The following is a 24,781-nucleotide window of genomic DNA, read 5'->3' as shown; positions in this document are numbered from 1 at the left end:
ATAACCAAAAGTCTTTGAATTTGATATTTGTAGTGATTGTCATTGTGCCACAAAGATTGTATCTAGGATTGTTTCAGGATTCATTATATGATTATTTTGAGGGATGTAACAATTTTCACTATTTTAAGAATACAATATGTTATTGTGGAAAATTTTGGTGAAGGCTTAGTAATATGTCCAAAATCATCAAATTAAATTAAGAGGCAAAAGCATTGTCTTCAATTTTATCACCTTAAAGCTTGACTTCTCGAAGCATGAAGAGGCATCACATATAGCTAGCAACAATTTTGAGTATAAACCACATGGCATCTCAAACCTCTCATTCTTAGTTGTCGCCTCAATTCATCTACTTTGGGTGCCTGGAAAAATAGTACACAAGTAAAATGTTAACAAACTAATAAGACTAGTTAACATTCAATGATAGTCCTGAATCTTGTTTTTATCCTACTAATAGTTGTAATGGATCCCGAATATGTAGCATAAATAAATATAGTTCATGTACTCCATTCTAATTTTTTATAATAGGGTATTAATATCATCAAATTGGAACCAGTAAAGAAGTGCCTAAATCAACAACCAATTTATTTATTTATTTTCAAGATGTTGGATCCCACTCATAAAACATGCACCAACACTGAAAATGACATCTAGAATTGAAACTTACAATGGATATGTTCTTGACTCTATAAGTCAAGCAATGGAAGCTAGATGCTTCATGATCTTCCACTAGGAACTGAGAATTCTTTGGATCTCTCAATTTTTTCATGCTTTTCCTGAGTCCTTTTTCACCCTGACATTAATCAATATGAGAATCATAGTCTAGATCTTGGATATATGGGTGAATATGAATTGTAACCAGCTGTATATAAAATTTGACTCCCACTGCTGCAAATTAGAGCATCAAATGCAGACACTTTGATTCCAATAGAATGAAGCATATGAAGTGTTTCTGAAACTGTTAATGTAATAGATAAAATGAATCTAGGAGATGAAAAGTTGCAAAATAGAATGAACTGCATTCATAATCTCTTGGATGATAATAGCTTGTCTACTAACAAGGGGTCCTCCAAAATCATAATACCAATCCACTGCAATCAGAAATAGACACTTTCTTGTCTTGAGAAGTAGTTTCCTTGAGGAAACTAAGCTCATATTCTTTGGGAAGCTCATCAATGCCTTTGGTTCAAATGTCACTGACCCTGACAAAATGGCTTCTGAAGTTGCAAAGGTATGAGGGTTTGACAGATTGTCATGGCTGGTATGCTGATAGTCTAAATTCTTAGTTAATTACTTGATCTGAAATTATTGCTCGCATTGAGGATCACTCATGATGTGTTGCTTAAATTGAAGTGTTTATCAAAGGATGGTTCCTCTGTATTTCTACAAGATGTTATCCATCCTGTCATGGTGTTATCATGCCATCCTACTATGGGGTTATCACATTGGGTCGTTTGCTTTGTACTGTTATATCATAATTTCTCTACATGGGAATCTACCCACCATTGCAGAATGCAAGCCTTTTTCTTTGAATTGTTCTTGTATCTCTGTTTATAATCCCACACCGGATAACAATTGTGAGGAAGAGCTGGTTTAGAGGGATTAGCCACGTCAAAATATTTGTTACTCTATAAGTACACATTGGAGTACAAGTTTCTGGTTTGATGTGTTTGTAGGTATCTGGTACTGACTTTGCTGGTTGTTTTGGTGCCATCTTAAAGATCTGGTTAATGAGGCATTATCTGCACTAAAAGGTATGCTAATCTAGAAGTAGACTTTGGTATAGCCTCCAGGCTGATATGCCAACATATAGTCATTGTTGGTTGTTTTGATGCCATCTTACAAAGTTGATTTATGGTTTATTATCTACACCAAAAGCTATGCTAATCTATAAGCAGGCTTTGGGATGCAAGTCCCTAGTTTGATATGTCAGCATATAGTCCTAATATGTAGTGTAATGCAAGTCTCCAGGTTGATGTGTCTGTTAGAATATATTTATTGCTGGATGTTTTGGTGCCAACTTACAAAGCTATTTTATGAGGCATTATATGCAACAAAATCTATGCTAATCTAGAAGCAAACATTTAGATGCAAGTCCCCAATTTGATGTGTCAACATATAGTCCTAATATGTAGACTTTGGGATGCAAGTATCCAGGTTGATGTGTTCAGGTTAATGTGTCATTGCTGGGCATTTTGGTGCCATCTTATAAAGCTGGTTTATGAGGTGTTATCTACACCAATAGCTATGCTAATCTAGAAGCAGAATTTGGGATGCAGGTCACTGGCTTGATGTGTCAGCATATAGTCATTGTTGGCAGTTTTGATGCCATCTTACAGAGCTGGTTTATGAGGTATCATCTACACCAAAAGCTATGGTAATCTAGTTAGCGTGTTGCCAGTGTGTGCACACTTAGGGGTTTTGCAAGATGATTAATGGATTTATTCCTACATGATTAGGATTAAGCTCGATCAAAACATTATCTCCAAGCTTCTGATTATATATGCCATGTGCAATAGCATGGAGAATCCACACAACTTTTTTGACAACATTAGTATTAGAAATGTTTTCTTATGGAAGAAACAATTAAATGCCATGTAGGAAGTGGTCTTTATGAGGATGTGACCTTTCCATATTACCAAATGTATGGAGTCTGTGTACAAACAAATATAATCATTTTTTCCTCTGCTCTTTAGGCATGTGTCAACTTGTCTGTTCTAAGAGAAAGGGAGAAGACCTAAGCCCATTTTGTCAAAATTGGATTTGAGTTTGATGTCTTTGTTCTGGAAATGTATGCAAAGTGTGGAAATTGTGCAAATGCACACCAATTCTTTAACAAAATTCCTAAAGGGATATTATCTCAATGAGCAACATGATCTCAGCATACATGTAGAATGGACATGCTAGTGAGGCATTGACATTTTTTAATCAGTTTAAATTGACAGATATGAAACCTAACCGAGTGATCAACTTGGGTGTTCGCCATGGATGTGTGTATCTAGCAACCCTTCAACATGGTAAGTCTAATCATGATTTTATTCTAAAAAATGGAATTGAATTGGATGTTTCCCTAGATATTATCGAGATATCCATATATTGCAAGTGTGGAAGCATAGATATAGCTCACTAGATGTTTGACAATATGTCTGAAAAAGATTTGGTTTCATGGAACATGATGATTGATGGGTATGGAATCATGGTTGTGAGGATGCCTTTGTTGTTTCCACCAAATGAAATAGATGGGAGTTAAACCATCTCATATCACTTTTACTTGCCTTTTGTACACATGTAGTCATGCAAGCTTAGTGGAATTGCATTGGAAATGATTTCATTGCTTTAGTTAAGATTATGGCATTACCCATAGGATAGAACAATATGCATGCATGGTTGAAATTCTTGGTTGTTCTCAACATCATTATGAGGATCAAAATTTTATAAGGATGGTTCCAATAGAACCTAATCCTACCATATGGAATGCCTCACTTGGTTCATGCAACATTCATTGCAATGTGGAGCTAGGAGAATGGGTATCATAATGGAGTTTTGAGTTAGGCTCCAAAAATGTAGGAAACTATGTATTGGTATTGAACCTCTCTATTGCAGTTGGAAGATGGGTTCATGTAGTCAAAGTGAGAACAATATTAAACCACAGGGGGTTAAAAAAAAATCTAGGGTGTAGTTGGATTGAGATCAATAAGAGGGTCCGTGCATCTATTGAAGCAGCTAGATCGCACCCACAGTCACAGAAAATATACATGGTTTTAGAGAGCTTGGCCCAACTAATGAATGGTGAAGGTAATATAATGGACAAGAACTTTACATTGCATTACAATGATGAAGTACTGCGATAAGAAACATATATTTTGAAAACAAAGTTAGAACTGAGTCGTTTGTTTTGGGTTTATTAGCTATAGGTCATCCATTCACATAACCAAAAGGCCTTGAATTTGATATTTGTTGCGATTGTCATTGTGCCACAAAGTTTGTATCCAGGATTGTTTGAGGATTCATTATATGATTATTTTTAGGGATGCAACAATTTTCACTCTTTTAAGAATACAATATGCTATTGTGAAAATTTTTGGTGAAGGATTAGTAATATGTCCAAAATCATCAAATTAAAGACTAAAATCATCAAATTAAATTCATAGGCAAAAGAGTTGTCTTCAATTTTATCACCTTAAAGCTTGAGATCTCGAAGCATGAAGAGGCATCACACATAGCTAGGAACAATTTTGAGTATAAACCACATGGCATCTCAAACCTCTCATTCTTAGTTTCCGCCTCAATTCATCTACTTTGGGAGCCTGGCAAAATTGTACATAAGCAAAATGTTAACAAATTAACAAGACTAGTTAACATTCAATGATAGTCCTGAATCTTGTTTTTATCCTACTAATAGTTGTCATGGATCCCTAATATCTAGCATAAATAAAGCTAGTTCATGTACTCCATTCTAATTGTTTATAATAGGGTATTAATGTCATCAAATTGGATCTAGTAAAGAAGTGCCTAAATCAACAACCAATTTTTACTTTTTTTATTTCAAGATGTTGGATCCCACTCATAAAACATGCACTAGCCATTGAAAATGACATCTAGAATTGAAACTTATAGTTGATATATTCTTGACTTTATAATTCAAGCAATGGAAGTTAGATGCTTCAAGGTCTTCCACTAGGAACTGAGAATTCTTTGGATCTCTCAATTTTTTCATGCTTTTCCTTAGTCCTTCGGCACCCCGACATTAATCAATATGAGAATCATAGTCTAGATATTGGATCTATGGGTGAATATGAATTGTAACCAGCTATATATAAAATTTTACTCCCACTGCTACAGATTAGAGCATCAAATGCAGACACTTTGATTCCAATAGAATGAAGCAAATAAAGTGTTTCTGAAACTGTTAATGCAGTAGATAAAATGAATCTAGGAGATGAAAAGTTGCAAAATAGAATGAACTGCATTCATAATCTCTTGGATGATAATAGCTTGTCTACTAACAAGGGGTACTCCAAAATCATAATACCAATCCACTGCAATTAGAAATAGACATTGTCTTGTCCTGAAAAGTAGTTTCCTTGAAGAAACTAAGCTCATATTCTTTGGGAAGCTCATCAATGCCTTTGGTTCAAATCTCACTGACCCTGACAAAATGGCTTCTAAAGTTGCAAAGGTATGAGGGTCTAACAGATTGTCATGGATGGTATGCTGATAGTTTAACTTCTTAGTTAATTACTTGATCTGAAATTATTGCTAGCATTGAGGATCACTCATGATGTGTTGCTTAAATTGAAGTGTTTATCAAAGGGTGGTTCCTCTGTATTTCTACATGATGTTATCCATCCTGCCATGGTGTTATCATGCCATCCTGTAATGGGGTTATCATGTTGGGTGCTATATCATAATTTCTCTACATGGGAATCTACCCACCATAGCAGAATGCAAGACTTTTTCTTTGAATTGTTCTTGTGTCTTTGTTTATAATCCCACACCGGATAACAATTGTGAGGCAGATCTGGATTACGAGGGATTAGCCACGTCAAAATATTTGTTACTCTAGAAGTACACTTTGGAGTACAAGTTTCTGGTTTGTTGTGTTTGCAGGTCTTCGATACTAACCTTGCTACCTATTTTGGTGCCATCTTACAGATCTGGTTTATGAGGCATTATCTGCACTAAAAGGTATGCTAATCTAGAAGCAGACTTTGGTATAGTCTCCAGGTTGATATGTCAGCATATAGTCATTGCTGGTTGTTTTGGTGCCATCTTACAGAGCTGATTTATGATTTATTATCTGCACCAAAAGCTATGCTAATCTAGAAGCAGGCTTTGGGATGCAAGTCCCTAGTTTGATATGTCAGCATATAGTCCTAATATGCAGGCTAATGAAAGTCTCCAGGTTGACGTGTCTGTTAGCATACAGTTATTGTTGGATGTTTTGGTTCCATCTTACAAAGCTAGTTTATGAGGCATTATCTACACCAAAATGTATGCTAATCTAGAAGCAAACATTTAGATGCAAGTCCCCAATTTGATGTGTCAACATATAGTCCTAATATGCATACTTTGGGATGCAAGTCTCCACGTTGATGTGTTAAGATTAATGTGTCACTGCTAGCTATTTTGGTGCCATCTTATAAAGCTGGCTTATGAGGCGTTATCTGCACCAAAAGCTATGCTAATCTAGAAGTATACTTTGGGATGCAGGTCCCTAGCTTGATGTGTCAGCATATAGTCATAATATGCTGACTTTGGGATGCAAGTCTCCAAGTTGATGTGTCAATATACAATAATTGTTGGGCTGTTTTGGTGCCATAATATATATCCCAGTTTGATGTGTTAACATATATACCTAATATATAGACTTTGGTATGCAAATCTCCAAGTTGATGTGTGAGCATATAATCATTGTTGGCAGTTTTGATGCCATCTTACAGAGCTAGTTTATGAGGTAACATCTACACCAAAAGCTATGGTAATCTAGAAGCAGACTTTGGGATGCAAGTCCCCAGTTTGATGTGTCAACATGTAGTCCTAATATTGCTAGCGGTTTCGGTACCATCCTATACTAAAAGCTTTTCCACTCAGGAAGCAGACTTTGGGGTGCAAATATACATTCATTCATTCTTCTCCTCCTTAAAAATATTGTGTTTTGTCGTAAGATCTTTACATCTCTAGACTTGCAACTCCTCCCTTAAAATCATTATGCTTTGTTGTAAGATATTTACCTCTTTGGACTTGCTACTCCTCCGATGTTGTTGTAGTTTATATGATAAGCTGTCATCCATAACCAATGTTTCGAGTCATTCAACTGAGTCCACTTCAATAATCTCCTCCTCCCTCATTCCTTCTCCTCTTTAAATATAGTTCTTTGTTCTAGGATCTTATCTTATATATTTGACCCTGCTACCACTCCCATGGTTCAGTTTGTGTGGACTCTGGAAGTGTACTGCTTTAAATTGGATTTGTGTGTGACCATTAATTAAACTAGGGTTCAGTATTCGTGGAGCTCTATTTATTTGTATTGGAATCATGCATGGCCATTACTTAAAATTTCATGCTTGTCCATATCAACACTTTTTTCAATATTAAGAATCTATGCGTATATTTTGTTGCATTTTTAGACCAATAATGGTCCGTTGTAAGTCATATACCCTATTCCAAGATAAAACATGGTACTAATTGGTGAAGGCATTTTTTTCTTAAATCATGTGAATTTTTGTTATTTTGAAGTAACTTCATTGTGTTTTCAGCTTGTGAAGCTTAGAGCTCAAATATAACTCCATGCATATTATGAACTGATACTCTCGATGGGTGCTGGGAATTATGTACCAGCCTCTAAAGAAGCTTCGATGATCACATTTCATGACCCGGTTTACTCTCCTAGTTACTTTTTCTTAAAATGTTTCATTCAAAGCAAGTCGAGACAATGAATGCAAAATGGTAAAAGCTTATTAGTTCTTCTTTGTAGGCTCTAACAGGAGGGCAGGTCCTATCCTTTAAGTTAGTGTTGTACAGGGTACTGTGACAGCAAGAACTTTGTAATCATTTGCCATTTTCAGAGGATGAGTTAGAGTATATAAATAGGCTTGATGCAAATAAAGATGCAAATATGCTGAGATTGAAGTTGCCCATGCTGAGGGAGTTGTCTTTAAGGATTCTTATATTGTACACCACATTCTTAAAAAATGTTACCGCTGCTAGTCTTTGCCTTGTAGAAGTTAGCAAAATGATGAGTCCATAGTTTCATGGTGTAGAAGAGGAAGTGAGTGAGATGGAACTAATTTGTATGCAGGGTAAATTTGAGGTAGAACAACAAATGTCTACCACTAGTTGTGAATCAGTTACTAATTTATCAGAAGCCTTCCCTAAGAAGGAACATGCAAAAAATCAGTTTTACTTTGATGACACGGAGTATGAGGAAGTTTTTCAACATGTTGTTGACTCTCTGAATTATGTGGAGAATGGGTTGAACTAATTTCTCAGAAGCCTTCCCTGAGAAGGAACATGAAAAAAATCAGTTTGAGTTTGACGACATGAAGAATGAGGAAGATTTTCAGCTTGTTGTTGACTCTCTGAATTATGTGGAGAATGAGTTGAACATTGGTAGGATGCATGATCCTCATAAATCAAGTAGGTATAATACCCTACCTAAAATACCTGAAGTGACTCAACTTCCATGCTTGCTCTCTGAATCTACATTCCCAGGTCACTACTAGGAAAGAAATGATTCCCAACATCATTCAGCAAAAGGTTGCATTGGAAAGATTCTAGGGCAACCTGACCTAAAGAGTTCAGTTCATGTGGGAGAGACAGGTGTCCAAGAAGTTGCTGCTTACCTTCTAGATCACAGAAATTTTGCAAAGGTGCCTCCAACTGTGCTTGTTAAGATTTCACATCCAATTTTTAATATTAACAATGGGATGACCATAAACAAAAGCCCAAAAAGTAAACAAGTAAAATTGCTTCATTTCAGCAGTTTGTTATACATAATTGTGATGCCAGTGACCATGGGACATCTAGCTTCTCTGTTGTTGTTGTACATAGGATATGAATTTTAGATATAAGGATATTAAATACTGACAGACATGCTGGAAACATCCTTGTAAAAAGGTTGGAAAGATATTTTGGCAGATATCCTCAAATGAGTGATGTTGTTGAGCTTATACCTATAGACCACGGTCTCTGCCTTCCAAAAATGCTGGAGGATCCTTTCTTTGAGTGGCTTCATTGGCCTCAAGCTTCTCTGCCATTTTCAGAGGATGAGTTAGAGTATATAAATAGGCTTGATGCAAATAAAGATGTAGATATGTTGAGATTGAAGTTTCCCATGCTGAGGGAGTCATCTTTAAGGATTCTTATATTGTGCACCACATTCTTAAAAACTGTTGTCATTGTTGGTCTTTGCCTTGCAGAAATTGGTGAAATGATGAGTCCATAGTTTCATGGTGTAGAAGAGGAAGTGAGTGAGCTGGAACTAATTTGTATGCAGGCTAAATTTGAGGCAGATCAACAAATGTCTACCACTAGTTGTGAATCGGTTACTAATTTCTCAGAAGCCTTCCCTGAGAAGGAACATGCAAAAAATCAGTTTGAGTTTGATGATATGGAGTATGAGGAATATTTTCAGCATGTTGCTAACTCTCTGAATTATGTGGAGAATGGGTTGAACTTTGGCAGGATGCATGATCCTTAGAAATTAGGTAGGTATAATACCCTACCTAAAATAACTGAAGTGACTGGACTTCCATGCTTGCTCTCTCAATCTACATTCCCAGGTCATTACCAGGAAAGAAATGATTTCCAACATCATTCGGCTTTGAATGGGTCATTTCATGGTGTTGTTTCCAAAGATTTTTTTGTAAATTATCCTTCATCACCAAGACTTTTGCATGGAGGTACTAGAATGTATTTTCCATATAATTTCTCCTCCCCAAAAACCACCAGAGGGTGCCCACTCTCGAAATTGGAAGAGATTCCTTATTTAGGAGGGGAAGAACTACAGGAAGAGCTTTCTGAGAGAAAACAAGAAATCCATGGTTTGAAGCAACAAGGTCCATCACATGTACAGTTTGAGATTCCTTATTTAGGAGGGGATCCTCCACAAAAAACACCAGAGGGTGCCCACTCTCGAAATTGGAAGAGATTCCTTATTTAGAAGGGGAAGAACTGTAGGAAGAGATTTTCGAGAGCAAGCGAGAAATCCATGGTTTGAATCAACAAGGTCCATCGCATGGATAGTTTGATATTCCTTATTTAGGAGGGGAATAACTACAGGAAGAGCTTTCTAAGAGCAAGCGAGAAATTCATGTTTTGAAACAACGAGGCCCATCACATGGGAAATTTATATCACCCAGGAGTATTTGCTTCCCTTGGAAAAATCAGCGCTGTCCAAGCCGTAAAGGAGCATGGAAAGAGCATTCAGGGCAAGTTGTTTCGACTTTAATAGAAATGCAAAGTGACCATGAAATGGGTATGGTGGCTCCAAAAAACATAATGTTTTCAGACTTGAGTGAGGGGAATTGGACCTTGTCCATTAAAATTTTCCAGGAATTTCTGCCCAAAGCAGTCGCATCAAGAAGAACCAGGACTAGAAACCACAGGCAGAGACTCGGAACATCATGCCAGTTTTGAGGATTGGTCTTCTGAAAAAGGTTTTGAAGGTTGCTTGGTGCATGCCAGTTTTGGGGACTAGTCTTCTGAAAAAGGTTTTGAAAGCTGCTTGTTGCATGCTTGATTTTAATTGTAATATATTGTACAATACTTGTATAGACTTATGAAGAGAAATTAGAAGTGGTTGAGCCAATTTATTTTGTGGCCTACTAATATAATGTGTTTTCCATATATATAAATGGGGCTTATTTATCAACATCTTATCTAGATACTTCTTCACAACATCATACAAGTCCATATGACCTCCATAGGATAGATAGCTCACAGAATCCTCTATGAAATGTTGAGTGTGGAGCATGATTATTTAGAGGTGTTTGTTTCAGCTGGATGTATACCCCGGGAAAATTATACACCCCTCCACCCGGGGGGGTGCAGGGGGGACTTGTCCCCCCCGTGAGGGTTTAGGGGGGCCGACCCCCCCTGGCTGGGGGGTCCAGGGGCCAGCGATCCCCCGGCGGGGGTTCCAGGGGTAGCGCCCCCGAAGCTGAAAACAGATGTAAAATTGCCTTGTAAAAGTATAGTAATTTCTAGTCAATCTGGGTCGTTCATTAGGCGGATGATCTGACGGTAGAACTTATGTTTAGTTTAGTGTTTTTTTCCTAGAAGGAACCCCTCTCTTTGTATGAGGGCATTGTATTAAGGTTGTGTAATAGATGTGTATTTTCCGAGCAAGAAACATAGAGGTGAGATTGTGAGAGAAAACAAAGGATATTATAACGGATCTACTGTAGGTTGTATCTCTTCATTTTTCTGGATAATAGAAAGGAAGGACTGGCTGTTTGGGGTGGACATAGCCCAAACTGGGTGAACCACGTATATCTGTGTCTCTCTAGTTTTATGCGTTTTTTGTGTTTATATTTCTGCAATATTCTATGTGTTCCATTGCTCTGTAATATATAATTTTCTAACAACTGGTATCAAAGCCGAAGGTCTATTTGGCTGATAAACGCGCAGGAAGGAAAGGTTCCTGGTTCGAGTGGGAGAAATGGCGGAAGATGGTAAGTTTAGGGTCGAGAAATTTAATGGCCAAAACTTCTCGCTGTGGAAGATGTAGATGGAAGATTATCTGTATCAAAAAGACTTGTACCTACCATTGAGCAGAAAAACAAAGATGCCGACGAGTATGATAGATGAAGAATGGAACCTTCTCGATAGAAAGGCACTCGGAACAATACGGTTGTGCCTCGCAGCATCGGTCACCTTCAACATTTCGAAGGAAACAACGATAGAGGGTTTGATTAAGGCGTTGATGAAACTATATGAAAAACCATCAGCCTGAAAAAAGGTATTTCTTATGAAACGATTATTTAATATGAAGATGTTGGAAGGTGGATCTGTTGCAGACCATTTAAATGATTTTAATACTGTTATAATTCAGTTAAGTTCTGTAGGGGTAAAATTTGATGATGAAGTTAGAGCTCTGTTATTCTTGTGCTCATTGCCAGAAAGTTGGAATGGTTTAGTAATGGCCATTAGTAACTCTGTTTCTGGATATAGTACTTTAAAGTTTGATGATGTTGTCGGTGCTATCCTTAGCGAGGAAATGCGACAGAAAAACTCCGGTGAGACATCAGGTAATGCTTTGAATGTAGAGTCTAGGTGAAGAAAAATGGAAAGAGGAAATAGCTCAGGATATCGCAGTAAATCAAGGAAAGTCAGATCCAAGTCCAGATCGGGGATAGTTTGTTGGAAATGTGGAAAGAAAGGACACCTAAAGAAAGACTGTAGATCTCAGAAGGGAAAAGAAGGAGATGCACAACAAGAAAACAAACATGAAGCGAATGTGATAGGTGAGGTGTTACAAGATGCTTTGATTCCTTCTTTCGAAAATATTACTGATTCCTGAGTGGTAGATTCAGGGGCCTCATTCCATGCCACACCTGATAAGAAATACTTTCATGACTATGTTCAAGGAGATTTTGGACAAGTCTGTTTGGGTGATGATAAACCCTGTCAAATTGTTGGAATGGGTAAGGTTCTTGTACAACAGCAGAATGGAAACCAATGGCTACTAAAGGAGGTAAGGCATGTTCCAGATCTGAAGAAAAATTTGATTTCAACAGGGCAGTTAAGCGGTGAAGGTTGTGTGACAACTTTCACAAATAAAGCTTGGAAGGTCACCAAAGGAGCACTGGTAATAGCAAAAGGCGAAAAGGTTGGTACATTGTATTTATGTAATGGTATTTCTAACTCTGTTAATGATTTAACTTCCAAAGGAGAAGATGCAGCATTATGGCATCATAGGCTTAGACACATGAGTGAGAAGAGGATGAATATCCTTCACTCAAGGAATTTGTTGCCGGGTTTGAAGAATGCTGATTTGGACTTCTGTGAGAATTGCATTTATGGAAAATAGAAGAGAGTCAGATTTCTCAGAGTTGGGAAAGAAAAGAAGAGTGAAAAATTAGACCTTGTGCATACAGATGTATGGGGACCTGCTCAGGTATCATCTCTCAATGGCTCTCATTATTATTTTACTTTGATTGATGATGCAACTAGAAAAACTTGGATTTATTGAATTAAGAATAAATCTGATCTATTTGATACTTTCAAGAAATGGAAAGCTTTGGTTGAGATTGAGATAGGAAAGAAATTGAAGTGTCTCAGATCAGACAATGGAGGTGAATATTTCAGCAAAGAGTTTGATAGGTACTGTTCAGATCATGGAATTCGCAGAGAGAAGACAGTTCCAAGAACACCACAAAAAAATGGTGTGTCAGAAAGGATGAACAGAACAATCATGGAGCGTACAAGGTGCATGCGATTGCATGCAGGATTGCCTTTACAATTATGGGCAGATGCTATAGATACTGCTGTTTATCTAATAAACAGAGGGCCTTCAAGTTCCTTGGATGGTGGTGTTCCAGAGGAAGCATGGGCAGGTAAAAAGGTAAACTACTCCTTTTTAAAGCCTTTTGGTTGTGAGGCCTTTGTCCATATTAATAAAGAAAATAGAACAAATCTTGAGGCAAAATCAAAGAAATGTACCTTTATCTGATATGGTGTTAATGATTTTGGTTATCGCTTATATGATTAGGAAAACCACAAAATCATTAGGAGCAGAGATATAATATTCAATGAAAAGGTCTTGTATAAGAATCAGTTGCAGCAAAAGAAACGGGAAAAAGAAAACAAGGAATACATAGTTCTTGATGAGATCACTGAAAAAGTAAAGGTGCTCAAAAATAATAATAATCAACAACCACCACAACAGCAAAAGGGACCCCAAATGCATAAAAGTGGTGTTAGAAGATCTACCAGGATAAGTATACCCCCTGAACGATACTCTCCTTCATTATATTATTTATTGTTGACTGGTTCTGGTGAACCTGAATGTTATGAAGAAGCAATGCAGGTTGAAAGCAGGAAGAAGTGGGAGCTAGCCATGGAAAAAGAGATGGACTCCTTGATGCATAACCAGACTTGGGACTTAATCATGTTGCCTGCAGGAAAAAATACATTAAAGAATAAATGGGTTTACAAGCTGAAGGAAGAAGATGGAGGAAAACAAAGGTACAAAGCTAGACTTGTGGTGAAGGGGTTTGCACAAAAGAAAGGTATTGATTTTTATGAAATATTTTCTCCTGTTGTTAAAATGACTTCAATCAGAACTATTTTAAGTCTAGTAGCAGTTGAAGTTTTGCATCTTGAGCAGTTAGATGTAAAGACAACCTTTCTCCCTGGGGATTTGGAGGAAGAGATATATATGCAACAGCCACAAGGATATGAGGTGAAAAGGAAGGATAAACTAGTGTGCAGGTTGAAGAAGAGCTTGTATGGCTTAAAATAGGCTCCAAGGCAGTGGTATCTAAAATTTGACAAGTTTATGTCTGAACAAGGTTATACTAGATGTCACTCTAATCATTGTGTTTATTTGAAAAATCAAAATGATGGCAGCTATATTATATTGTTATTGTATGTGGATGACATGCTTGTTACAGGGTATAACATGCAAGAAATAAATGTGTTCAAAAGAAAATTGGCAAATTCATTTGCAATGAAGGATTTGGGAGCTGCAAAACAAATCCTTGGTATGAGAATAACAAGAGACAGGAAAAATCACAAATTAACATTGTCTCATAATGAGTACATACAAAAAGTGTTGAAAATATTTAATATGCACAATGCAAAACTAGTTAGTACACCTTTTTCTAGCCATTTCAAACTTAGTAAGGAAATGTGCCCAAAGACCCAAGAAGACATGGATTATATGCCTAAAGTTCCATATGCATCAGCAGTTGGATTATATGTCTGCACAAGGCCTGATATTGCACATGCAGTGGGAGTTGTAAGCAGGTACATGAACAATCCAGGAAAGGAACATTGGATGGTAGTGAAATGGATTCTTAGATATTTGAAAGGTGCCACAAATCAAACATTATGCTTTGGTGGTTTAAACATTTCTCTACATGGATATGTTGATGCAGACATCGTAGGTGACAGTGATAACAAGAGGAGCACTACAGGATATGTATTTACTGTAGTTGGAATAACTGTCAGTTGGGTTTCAAAAATCCAAAGTGTTGTTGCACTTTCAACAACAGAAGCAGAGTATGTTGCTGCTACAGAGGCTAGTAAAGAAATGATTTGGTTATAAAGGTTTATGGGTGAATTGGGTAAGAAGCATGATATGGGCATGTTATACAGTGATAGCCAAAGTGCCATTCATCTTGAAAAGAACTCAACATTTCGTTCCAAGACTAAGCACATACAGCTCAAGTACCATTTCATATGATCAGTGTTGGAAGATGGAGAGTTGAAGCTAGAAAAGATATATACTAGCCAGAATCCTGTAGATATGATAACAAAAGTTGTAACCAGGGAGAAACTGAGAATATGCTCAGTTTCAATTGGTCTTCAAGGACGACGATGAAGATGAGAAATAGCCAAGTCCAAAGAGGAGTCATTATCTAGCAAATGAAGCAGCGGTGGAGTTGCTACAATCATTCTCCAAGTGGGAGATTGTTGGGTGTGGAGCATGATTATTTAGAGGTCTTTGTTTCAGTCGAATGTATACCCCAGGAAGTTTGTACACCCCTCCACGCAGGGGGTGCGGGGGGGACTTGTCCCCCCCGCGGGGGTTCCAGGGGGCCGATCCCCCCCGGCTGGGGGGTCTGGGGGCCAATGGTTCCCCAATGGGGGTTTCGGGGGTAGCGCCCCCGAAGCTAAAAACAGATGTAAAATTGCCTTGTAAAAATATAGTAATTTCTAGTCAATCTGGGTCATTCATTAGGCGGATGATCTGACGGTAGAACTTATGTTTAGTTTGGGGTTTTTTTCCCTAGAAGGCAACCCCTCTCTTTGTATGAGGGCATTGTATTGAGGTTGTGTAATAGATGTGTATTCTTCGAGCGAGAAACATAGAGGTGAGATTGTGAGAGAAAACAAAGGATATTATAGCGGATCTGCTATAGGTTGTGTCTCTTCATGTTGCTGGATAATAGAAAGGAAGGACTGGCTATTTGGGGTGGACGTAGCCCAAACTGGGTGAACCATATATATCTGTGTCTCTGGTTTTATGCATTTTTTGTGTTTATATTTCTGCAATATTCTATGTGTTCCATTGGTCTATAATATATAATTTTCTAACAACTGGTATCAGAGCCGAAGGTCTATTTGGCTGGTAAACTCGTAGGAAAGAAGGGTTCTTGGTTCGAGTGGGAGTAATGGTGGAAGATGGTAAGTTTAGGGTCGAGAAATTTAACGGCCAAAACTTCTCATTGTGGAAGATGTAGATGGAATATTATCTGTATCAGAAAGATTTGTACCTACCATTTGGTGGAAAAACAAAGATGCTGACGGGTATGACAGATGAAGAATGGAACCTTCTCGATAGAAAGGCACTTGGAACAATATGGTTGTGCCTCACAGCGTCGGTCGCCTTCAACATTTCGAAGGAAACAACGACAGAGGGTTTGATTAAGGCGTTGGCAAAACTATATGAAAAACCCTCAGCCTCAAACAAGGTATTTCTTATGAAACGATTATTTGATATGAAGATGTCGAAAGGTGAATCTATTGCAGACCATTTAAATGATTTTATTATTGTTACAATTCAGTTAAGTTCTGTAGGGGTAAACTTTGATGATGAAGTTAGAACTTTGTTATTCTTGTGCTCATTACCAGAAAGTTGGAATGGTTTAGTAATGGCCATTAGTAACTTTGTTTCTGGATATAGTACTTTAAAGTTTGATGATGTTGTTGGTGCTATCCTTACCGAGGAAATGCGACGGAAAAGCTCTGGTGAGACATCGGGTAATGCTTTGACTGCAGAGTCTAGGGGAAGAAAAATGGAAAGAGGAAAGAGCTCAGGATATCGCAGTAAATCAAGGAAAGGCAGATCCAAGTCCAGATCGGGGATAGTCTGCTGGAAATGCAGAAAGAAAGGACACCTAAATAAAGACTGTAGATATCGGAAGGGAAAAGAAGGAGATGCACAACAAGAAAAAAATCACGAAGCAAATGTGACAGGTGAGGTTGTTACACAAAAATATCGTCACCATGATTATTTGCAGTCAGTATGGGTCTGTCATCACTTGTACTGTCCTCCTAAGCAAGTCTCAGACCTTAGCTCTTCAAATCAAGCTTTGGAAATGAGAGAAAGACATTAAAAATCAATGTAACTCTGGTTCCGCACTTTCTCTCATGGTCACCTGCGGTCCCGCACCTTCTGTGTACAAAAACTGCGAACCTGCCCGCTCTGTCCCTAATGGTGTAGGTGCGGACCCCTGTGAAAGTAAAAAGGCGCAAGTTTTATCTTAAAAAACTCACTTTGGGTTAATTCTAGAGGTTTCTAGAAGGAATTTTGACGTGGATTGTTCGCTCTGAGGTGGTTCATGCATCCCAAAAGAGAAGGAGCTAATCCCTTGATGAGAGGAGCTATCCCTTTGAAGGAGGGCTTTATCCCTTTGAAGGAGGACCTAGTAACCTCCCTCCATTGCACTATAAATACAGGCATTGGGCTGGTTGCTGGGGAGGTTAGAAGCTGAACATTTTTTAGGGTAAATGCTGGTGAAATCAAGACTTCCTAGTTGAGCTTAAGAGGAGAGATCACACATCTTTTTGGCTTCATTGGGGAGTGAGTGAAACTTGTCAAAGTAGAGGAGACTTCTTGCTGGACCCTGGGAGGAGCTTGTACAACGTCAAGGCAAAGGTTGTAAAGTTCTTCTTCTTTTGAATTAATACAATCAAACTCATTTTTCTCAACAAGTATCTTATGTTATTTGTTTCATGGACTCCTTGACTTTCATGTTAAATGTGTTTTATGCAATTGGCTTTTCAGGTGCTATTTAATTTGTTTGCCTTGTTTGTGTTTGCAGATTCGCGAAAAGGAACTCATTTGGATCAAAGGAGCGAGGACACCTAAGGTAGGCCCTAAAAACACTTGTTTGCCATTGTTTATAAAAGCATATTTAGAGAAAGATAGTGTCTGGTTGGTTTTCTTGTCATTAGGTCTTCTTTAGATTCTAGGAAGGTCTATCTTGTCCGCAAGATCGACTTATTCCGTGTGACAAAATGGCGACTCCACTGGGGACTTGATTGTTTTCCTTGTTTTTACTTTGACCTAAGAAACTATATTTTTGTTTCTGTTTTTGGCTTGTTGTGTGTAAAATTGGGTAGAGTTTGTAGATCCAGGGTTATTTTTCGTTTTTCATAGCTTGGGAGAGGACCACACCCTAGCCGTTTGACACAATGCGTACTTACCCGCAGCTTGGCTTTTAGCACAAAGCGGGACCGCACCTGTGCCAACTATGGGCCTGCGGACCCTGTCAAAATTTTGAAAACCCTAAGATTTCCTCTGTTAGTCAGCTTAGTTTGTGTTTAGAAATTGTTATCCACTGCCCAGACCTGCATATAACTTGTCAGAAGCTTTCCTTGGATTGATTTCATTAGTGTTAGGGTTTTAGGTGAAATTCCTAGGAGTTTTGCTTGTTGGGTTTGTTTTTCATTTTGGTTGTGTAGTGGCTCTGAGCTTAGAAGCTGTATGGACTTCAGATCACCTTAGTGTCTTCCAGCCTTCTTATGAGTCTGACCATTTATGAAATCTCCCCTTGTTTGAGGAATCCGCTTTGAGTTTTCTCTTTACAAAACTTCGAAAAGCTTGTATTTAAAAGTTTGGATTTTCATTTTCAAAAAGGAAACAAAATTGGTTGTTCTTGACTTATTTGTGATTCTGCATAAATTGGTCCTTAGCTTACATCTAGCTAAGTAAAACATCCTTAAAAAGGACTTTTAGTAGGTTTTGACTTCAAATAGGTTTTTATAATTTGTAGATCTCAAAGTTAGTCATGTTCATTAGTTTTGAGTGTTTTATTAAAAAATATAAAAATCTCTTTTGGAAAAAGTTTGTTTTTTGTAGTGTTTGAGTGCTTTGAAACGAAAAGGGAAATTTTTGTGAAATAACTAGTTGTCTCGTTTTGAGTGCTTTGGAAAAGAAAAAGCTCTTCTTTTAATTTGTTTAATTGAGAAAGATTTGTGTTTACAAAGTATTTGCATTCTCAAACTCTTTCTTAGTTTATATGTAATAATAATTCAATTATAAATTATGTTTAGATACAAATATCGTTATGCTAATAGGTGTAGTTTATTTTAGAGTATGACTTCTAGAATTTTCATAATACAAATTTATGGATTTATAATAATCTAAGAATATTTTTCATTGCCTTTTAACATAAAATAGAGATAGAGATGTGACATTGATAATTGCCTATTTCTAGAATTTTTTTAGAAAAGATATATAAAATCTTATCCCATAAAACCACAAAATATAAAAGTTACCAACATGGAATGAACTCATGCGAACAAGAGAAAAGGTATAATATTATACCAAAGTAGCTCTTTTGAGCAAGAGAATGGATTAAGGTTTGTCAATGGCTACAAAGACAATGGAAGAAGCAGCCAATGTTTCAGCAGTGTGCTGCAATTTCTGTCCTGTGAGTGGATGTATCTATTTTCAACTTTGAGCAAGAGAATGGAATAAGGTTTGTCAATGGCTACAAAGACGATGGAGGAAGTAACCAATGTTGCAGCAGTGTGCTGCAATTTTTGTCTCGTGAGTGGATGTATATATTTTGTACAAAGTCCTTAGAGTGTCCATCCTCTCTGGATTCTCCCAACAATTGTGGTTTGCAATTGGATATCCTAGCTAAAAAGAAAACCAGTCAAAATTACACTACATATATTTTTTTGGACTATTTTCATAATTAATTTTACCCATTTCTATTTGTTGTGATCCTTTAGTAAATTTAGTTGGCATGGTAATTTATTCACCTAAGCCCACCGTTGGTTTTCGATGGCGCTTGCTTTGATGAAATAATCAGTTCCCCACTTAATGGCATCCCTAACGTTTTCCAACTCTCCTGCTGCTGAAAGTTCATCTCTGTACTGAGGGGCTCCCCATGCCAACATGGTAACAGATTTTGTGCTCAGCCTGGAATACAATCATGAAATTGAAAGTACCAGAGATTCCTAGAGGCATACTGTCATAGAAGCTTTCTTGACCAATAGGGTAGATCAAGAAAACAGTAGTAGCAGCTGCAACAGGAGCTGAGTATGCAACAACAATCCAAGGACCATACCTAGACGGAAGCTAAGCTCCCACTCACGACCCATATAGCAAGCTACACCAAGTAGGAAGTGTAGAACGATTAGCTCGTAAGAATGCCATGGGAAGCCCATGCTTCACATTATCCCCAGCGTCGTAGTAACCACCCACTAAATTCGCCTGCTCAAATACACAATAAAACCCATGTTAAGGATGTCTATTTTTAAGGCGTCCATAGAGTTTGTGTTAGATTCAAAATTAAAAGTTAATTTAATGAATTTTCCTCTTCAAATTTTTTTGATACTCATGTAATTGAATATGTCATTTAGTACAACGCTTTGTTTTGCTCACCAGTACCACGGAAAAATCATATGAAAATTTACAGAAATTTGGAATTTCAATGTTATACTCTTTCAGTAAACCATTGAATGTCAGCCAGCATGATTTCTCTCCATAAGTAAACCATTGAACCATTGAATGTCATTCAACATCATTTATCTCCTTGGCTTTTTATATTTTCTATTATTATATGTAAATGTCCATCTTAAATAATAACGATCTTCAAAACTGTTTCAAGATTGATTACAATCTGCAGGTCCATTTAGAGTGCATGGCAAAAAAAAATTGCAGAACAGAGTAATTCAAGGTTGATCTCATGATGCAATGAAAATAAGACTTCTGTTTGGACAAATGACTATCAAACTAACATACTACCAACTCAAAGTTCCAAGAAATTTGTTCAAAACATAGATAGTAAGGCTAATTTTCTTTCTCAAAACATGAAAGCCATATTAACAAAATCTAACTGAAATTTTCCAAAGGTTTAGAGGTTCAAAGTTACTGTATGTTTATCAGTAAGCCATATAAAATTCCATCTGAAATAATCATTACTCTTGAGACTATAACAAGATTGATTACATTCCCAATGTTCAAGTGAAAATTACTGCTTGTTCTCCTGGGCAATACAGTCGTTGGAAAAAAACAAATTCCAACACTCTGAAATCAATCTAGTTGGTGCATATTGATGAGTAATACCAAAGAAAAATATTAAGAAATTCCAGGCAGGACCAACCTTGCATCCACTAGGACCTTATTTCACTGACCATCGTTAAGGTGATCAGAATATTCATCATCTTGTTTGATGGTAGTGTAGATTATTATTAAGGCTAACGCATGGAAAATAGTTATGAGATCACTAGTGTGGTCTATTCGATGTCTTGGAGGCTGAATTTATTGGGAATTTGTGTTGCAAGGGTCCTGATGAATATGAGATGCCAGTTGTTCTTTATAAATATGAGAAAAGATTGAAGATTGAGAAAAACAGGTTTAGGATCTGAGGGAACTTAGGTGATCAATGGAGTGATTTGTCCGGATATTCTTTTGGAGACAGGACCTTCAAGCTGCCCAACCCCATGTATTTCATTGCCTGATCTTAATGATTTCATTCAGTTATGTAAAAGGTTACACTTACTATGTAAATTTACAGTTGACAATTTAAAGGCTATCATCATATTTTGGTCTTGAAGATCTCAATGTTGTGAAACTTTCTATTGTCCCTTTCTTTGCACTTGACAAAGAAATCATTTAATCTATCTTGACTCCTATTTTCAGAGAGCCCTATTCTTTATGTCTGATCGATGTCATTCATGTTGCTTGGTGGTGGCACTTACAAACACACAGTGCAGAGTTTGTGTGACCTATGTACACTATACATCCCAGGACTCCAACATGACAAATTGTCTTTACCACCTGGCAATTGTCTGGAAACAATTATTTAGTTTTTAATTTTCAACATTGTTCTTTTAATAGAGTCTGCTCTTTAAGTTTTTTTTTGTAAGTAGATGCATTGACATTTCAGTGATTGAAATTATTTTTAAGTAGAATTGAAATTCCACCTCTTGTATATATTACTTTTGATATATGTTTTTGTTTCTGTCTGGCATAAAGTAAATGATGTAACCTTCTTTTAATAAGGATGGGTAGGTTTAATTAACTTACAGTTAGAAGTAGAAATTCTTGATCCTATGAACTTCACATTGATCAACTTTTTTTTGCAAGTTGTATGAATTTGCAACTAGAAATAGGAGAGTCAAAGAGAAGATGAGAGTGAAGATGAGAGTGTTTTCTAGTAGTGATTTTGATTCATTAGCCATACTTGCCACATTTTTTTTAACACTCTTCCAAATATTGTACTCTTTTTTCAGCATGTTTTATTAAAAATGATTTCTAGCCGTGATTCTGATTCATTTCCCATACTTTCTTGTCACAGTCTCCTTTCACACTCTTCCAAATGTTGTATTCTCTTTTCAGCGTGTTCTATTAAAAAAAATTATATCCTTCATTTGCTGTGAAATCTTCCTATTAATTCCCAGCTTCATCTGCCATAAAATAAAATCTTTTCACTTTTCCTATTTTAGAATGTTATTTATTTCCCTCAATGCTTTATCTTTTATCTGCCTGGACTAATCTGTTTTCAGTGTGCCCTATTTTAAAATGTTTTATTCTATTTATTCTATACCTTCCCTGACTTCATCTTTAGTTACCACAAAGTTTATTTTGCATGCTTCATGTTCAGTTTCCACAAGGGTCAAAACCATTGAATGTCAGCCAGCATGATTTCTCTCCATCAGTAAACCATTAAACCATTGAATGTCATTCAGCGTCCTTTATCTCCTTGGCTTTTTATATTTTATATTATTATATGTAAACGATCTTAAATAATAACGATCTTCAAAATTGTCTCAAGATTGATTACAATCTATAGGTCCATTTAGAGTGCATGGCAAAAAAATAGCAGAACAGAGTAATTCAAGGCTGATCTCATGATGCAATGAAAATAAGACTTCTGTTTGGACAAACGACCATCAAACTAACATACTACCAACTCAAAGTTTCAAGAAATTTGTTCAAGACATAGATAGTAAGGCTAATTTTCTTTCACAAAACATGAAAGCCATGTTAACTAAATCTAACTAAAATTTTCCAAAAGTTTAGAGGTTCGAAGTTACTGTATGTTTATCAGTAAGCCATATAAAATTCCGTCTGAAATAATAATTACTATTGAGATTGTAACAAGATTGATTACACTCCCAATGTTCAAGTGAAAAATACTGCTTGTGCTCCTGGGCAATACAGTCGTTGGAAAAAAACAAATTCCAACACTCTGAAATCAATCTAGTTGGTGCATTTTGATGAGTAGTACCAAGGAAAAATCTTAAGAAATTCCAGGCAGGACCAACCTTGCATCCACTAGGACCTTATTTCACTGACCATCGTTGAGGTGATCGGAATATTCATCGTCTTGTTTGATGGTAGTGTAGATTATTATTAAGGCTAATGCATGGAATAAAGTTATGAGATCACTAGTGTGGCCTATTCGATGTCTTGGAGGTTGAATTTATTGGGAATTTGTGTTGCAGGGGTCCTGATGAATATGAGATGCCAGCTATTCTTTATAAATCTGAGAGAAGATTAAAGATTGAGAAAAACGGATTTAGGATCCGAGGGAACTCAGGTGATCAGTGGAGCAATTTGTCTGGATATTCTTTTGGAGACATGACCTTCAAGCTGCCCAACCTCATGTATTTCATTTCCTGATCTTAATGATTTCATTCAGTTATGTAAAAGGCTACACCTACTCTGTAAATTTATAGGACCTTATTTCACTGACCATCGTTGAGGTGATCGAAATATTCATCGTCTTGTTTGATGGTAGTGTAGATTATTATTAAGGCTAATGCATGGAAAAAAGTTATGAGATCACTAGTGTGGTCTATTCAATGTCTTGGAGGTTGAATTTATTGGGAATTTGTGTTGCAGGGGTCCTGATGAATATGAGATGCCAGCTATTCTTTATAAATATGAGAGAAGATTGAAGATTGAGAAAAACAGGTTTAGGATCCGAGGGAACTCAGGTGATCAGTGGAATGATTTGTCTAGATATTCTTTTGGAGACAGGACCTTCAAGCTGCCCAACCCCATGTATTTCATTGCATAATCTTAATGATTTCATTCGGTTACGTGTAAGGTTACAACTGCTCTGTAAATTTACAGGACCTTATTTCACTGACCATCGTTTAGGTGATCGGAATATTCATCGTCTTGTTTGACGGTAGTGTAGATTATTATTAAGGCTAATGCATGGAAAAAAGTTATGAGATCACTAGTGTGGTCTATTCAATGTCTTGGAGGTTGAATTTATTGGGAATTTGTGTTGCAGGGGTCCTGATGAATATGAGATGCCAACTATTCTTTATAAATATGAGAGAAGATTGAAGATTGAGCAAAACGCGTTTAGGATCCAAGGGAACTCAGGTGATTAGTGGAGTGATTTGTCTGGATATTCTTTTGGAGATAGGACCTTCAGGCTGCCCAACCCCATGTATTTCATTGACTGATCTTAATGATTTCATTCGGCTATGTAAAAGGTTACACCTACTCTGTAAATTTACAGTTGACAATTTAAAGTCTGTCATCATATTTTGGTCTTGAAGATCTCAATGTTGTGAAACTTACTATTGTCCCTTGCTTTGCAGTTGAAAAATAAATCATGTAAGCTATCTTGTCTCCTATTTTCAAAGAGCACTATTATTTATGTCTGATCGATGTCATACCTACTGCTTGGTGGTGGCACTTACAAACACACAATGCAGAGTCTGTGTGACCTATGTACACTATACATAGCAGGAATCCAACATGTCAAATTGTCTTTACCACCTGGAAATTGTTTGGAAATAGAATAGATTTATGCAAAGCATCTTTGTAGTCAAACTCACCCAACACAAACTAATGATTAACAGACAACACAGTAGCAAGAATTATACACACAAACCTTTCAACAGTAAGCCTGTAACCCATTTCTGCTGCAATTAATCAATAAATGGCTATAAAAATAAAAATCTGCAAAAGTTGAGGCGTATATATATTTGTGTCTCACGCAACCATACCCAATAAAGTGACATGGCTGTTTGTTATGGGACTACCTCCATTTACATCAATTCGGCCCCCTTGAATCATAAACAATCTGATCATACTCTGTTGGGAATGATGCCCCTTTGAGGG

The 24,781-nt window shown here is 36.9% G+C and overlaps 1 pseudogene; it reads left to right on the top strand.

Moving 5' to 3' along the window:
- The first annotated feature begins 1,207 nt into the window (after positions 1-1,207).
- Positions 1,208-24,185, top strand: LOC149250841 (phosphatidylinositol 4-kinase gamma 6-like; annotated as a pseudogene).
- The last annotated feature ends 596 nt before the right edge of the window (positions 24,186-24,781 follow it).

This window comes from Pinus tabuliformis, chromosome 7 (genome assembly GCF_031772625.1).
Source record: "Pinus tabuliformis cultivar Carrire ecotype Pingquan chromosome 7, CPIR1, whole genome shotgun sequence".
Taxonomy (NCBI): Eukaryota; Viridiplantae; Streptophyta; class Pinopsida; order Pinales; family Pinaceae; genus Pinus; species Pinus tabuliformis.
Note: the sequence above shows the minus strand (reverse complement) of the source record. Positions and strands in the feature narration are given on the sequence as shown.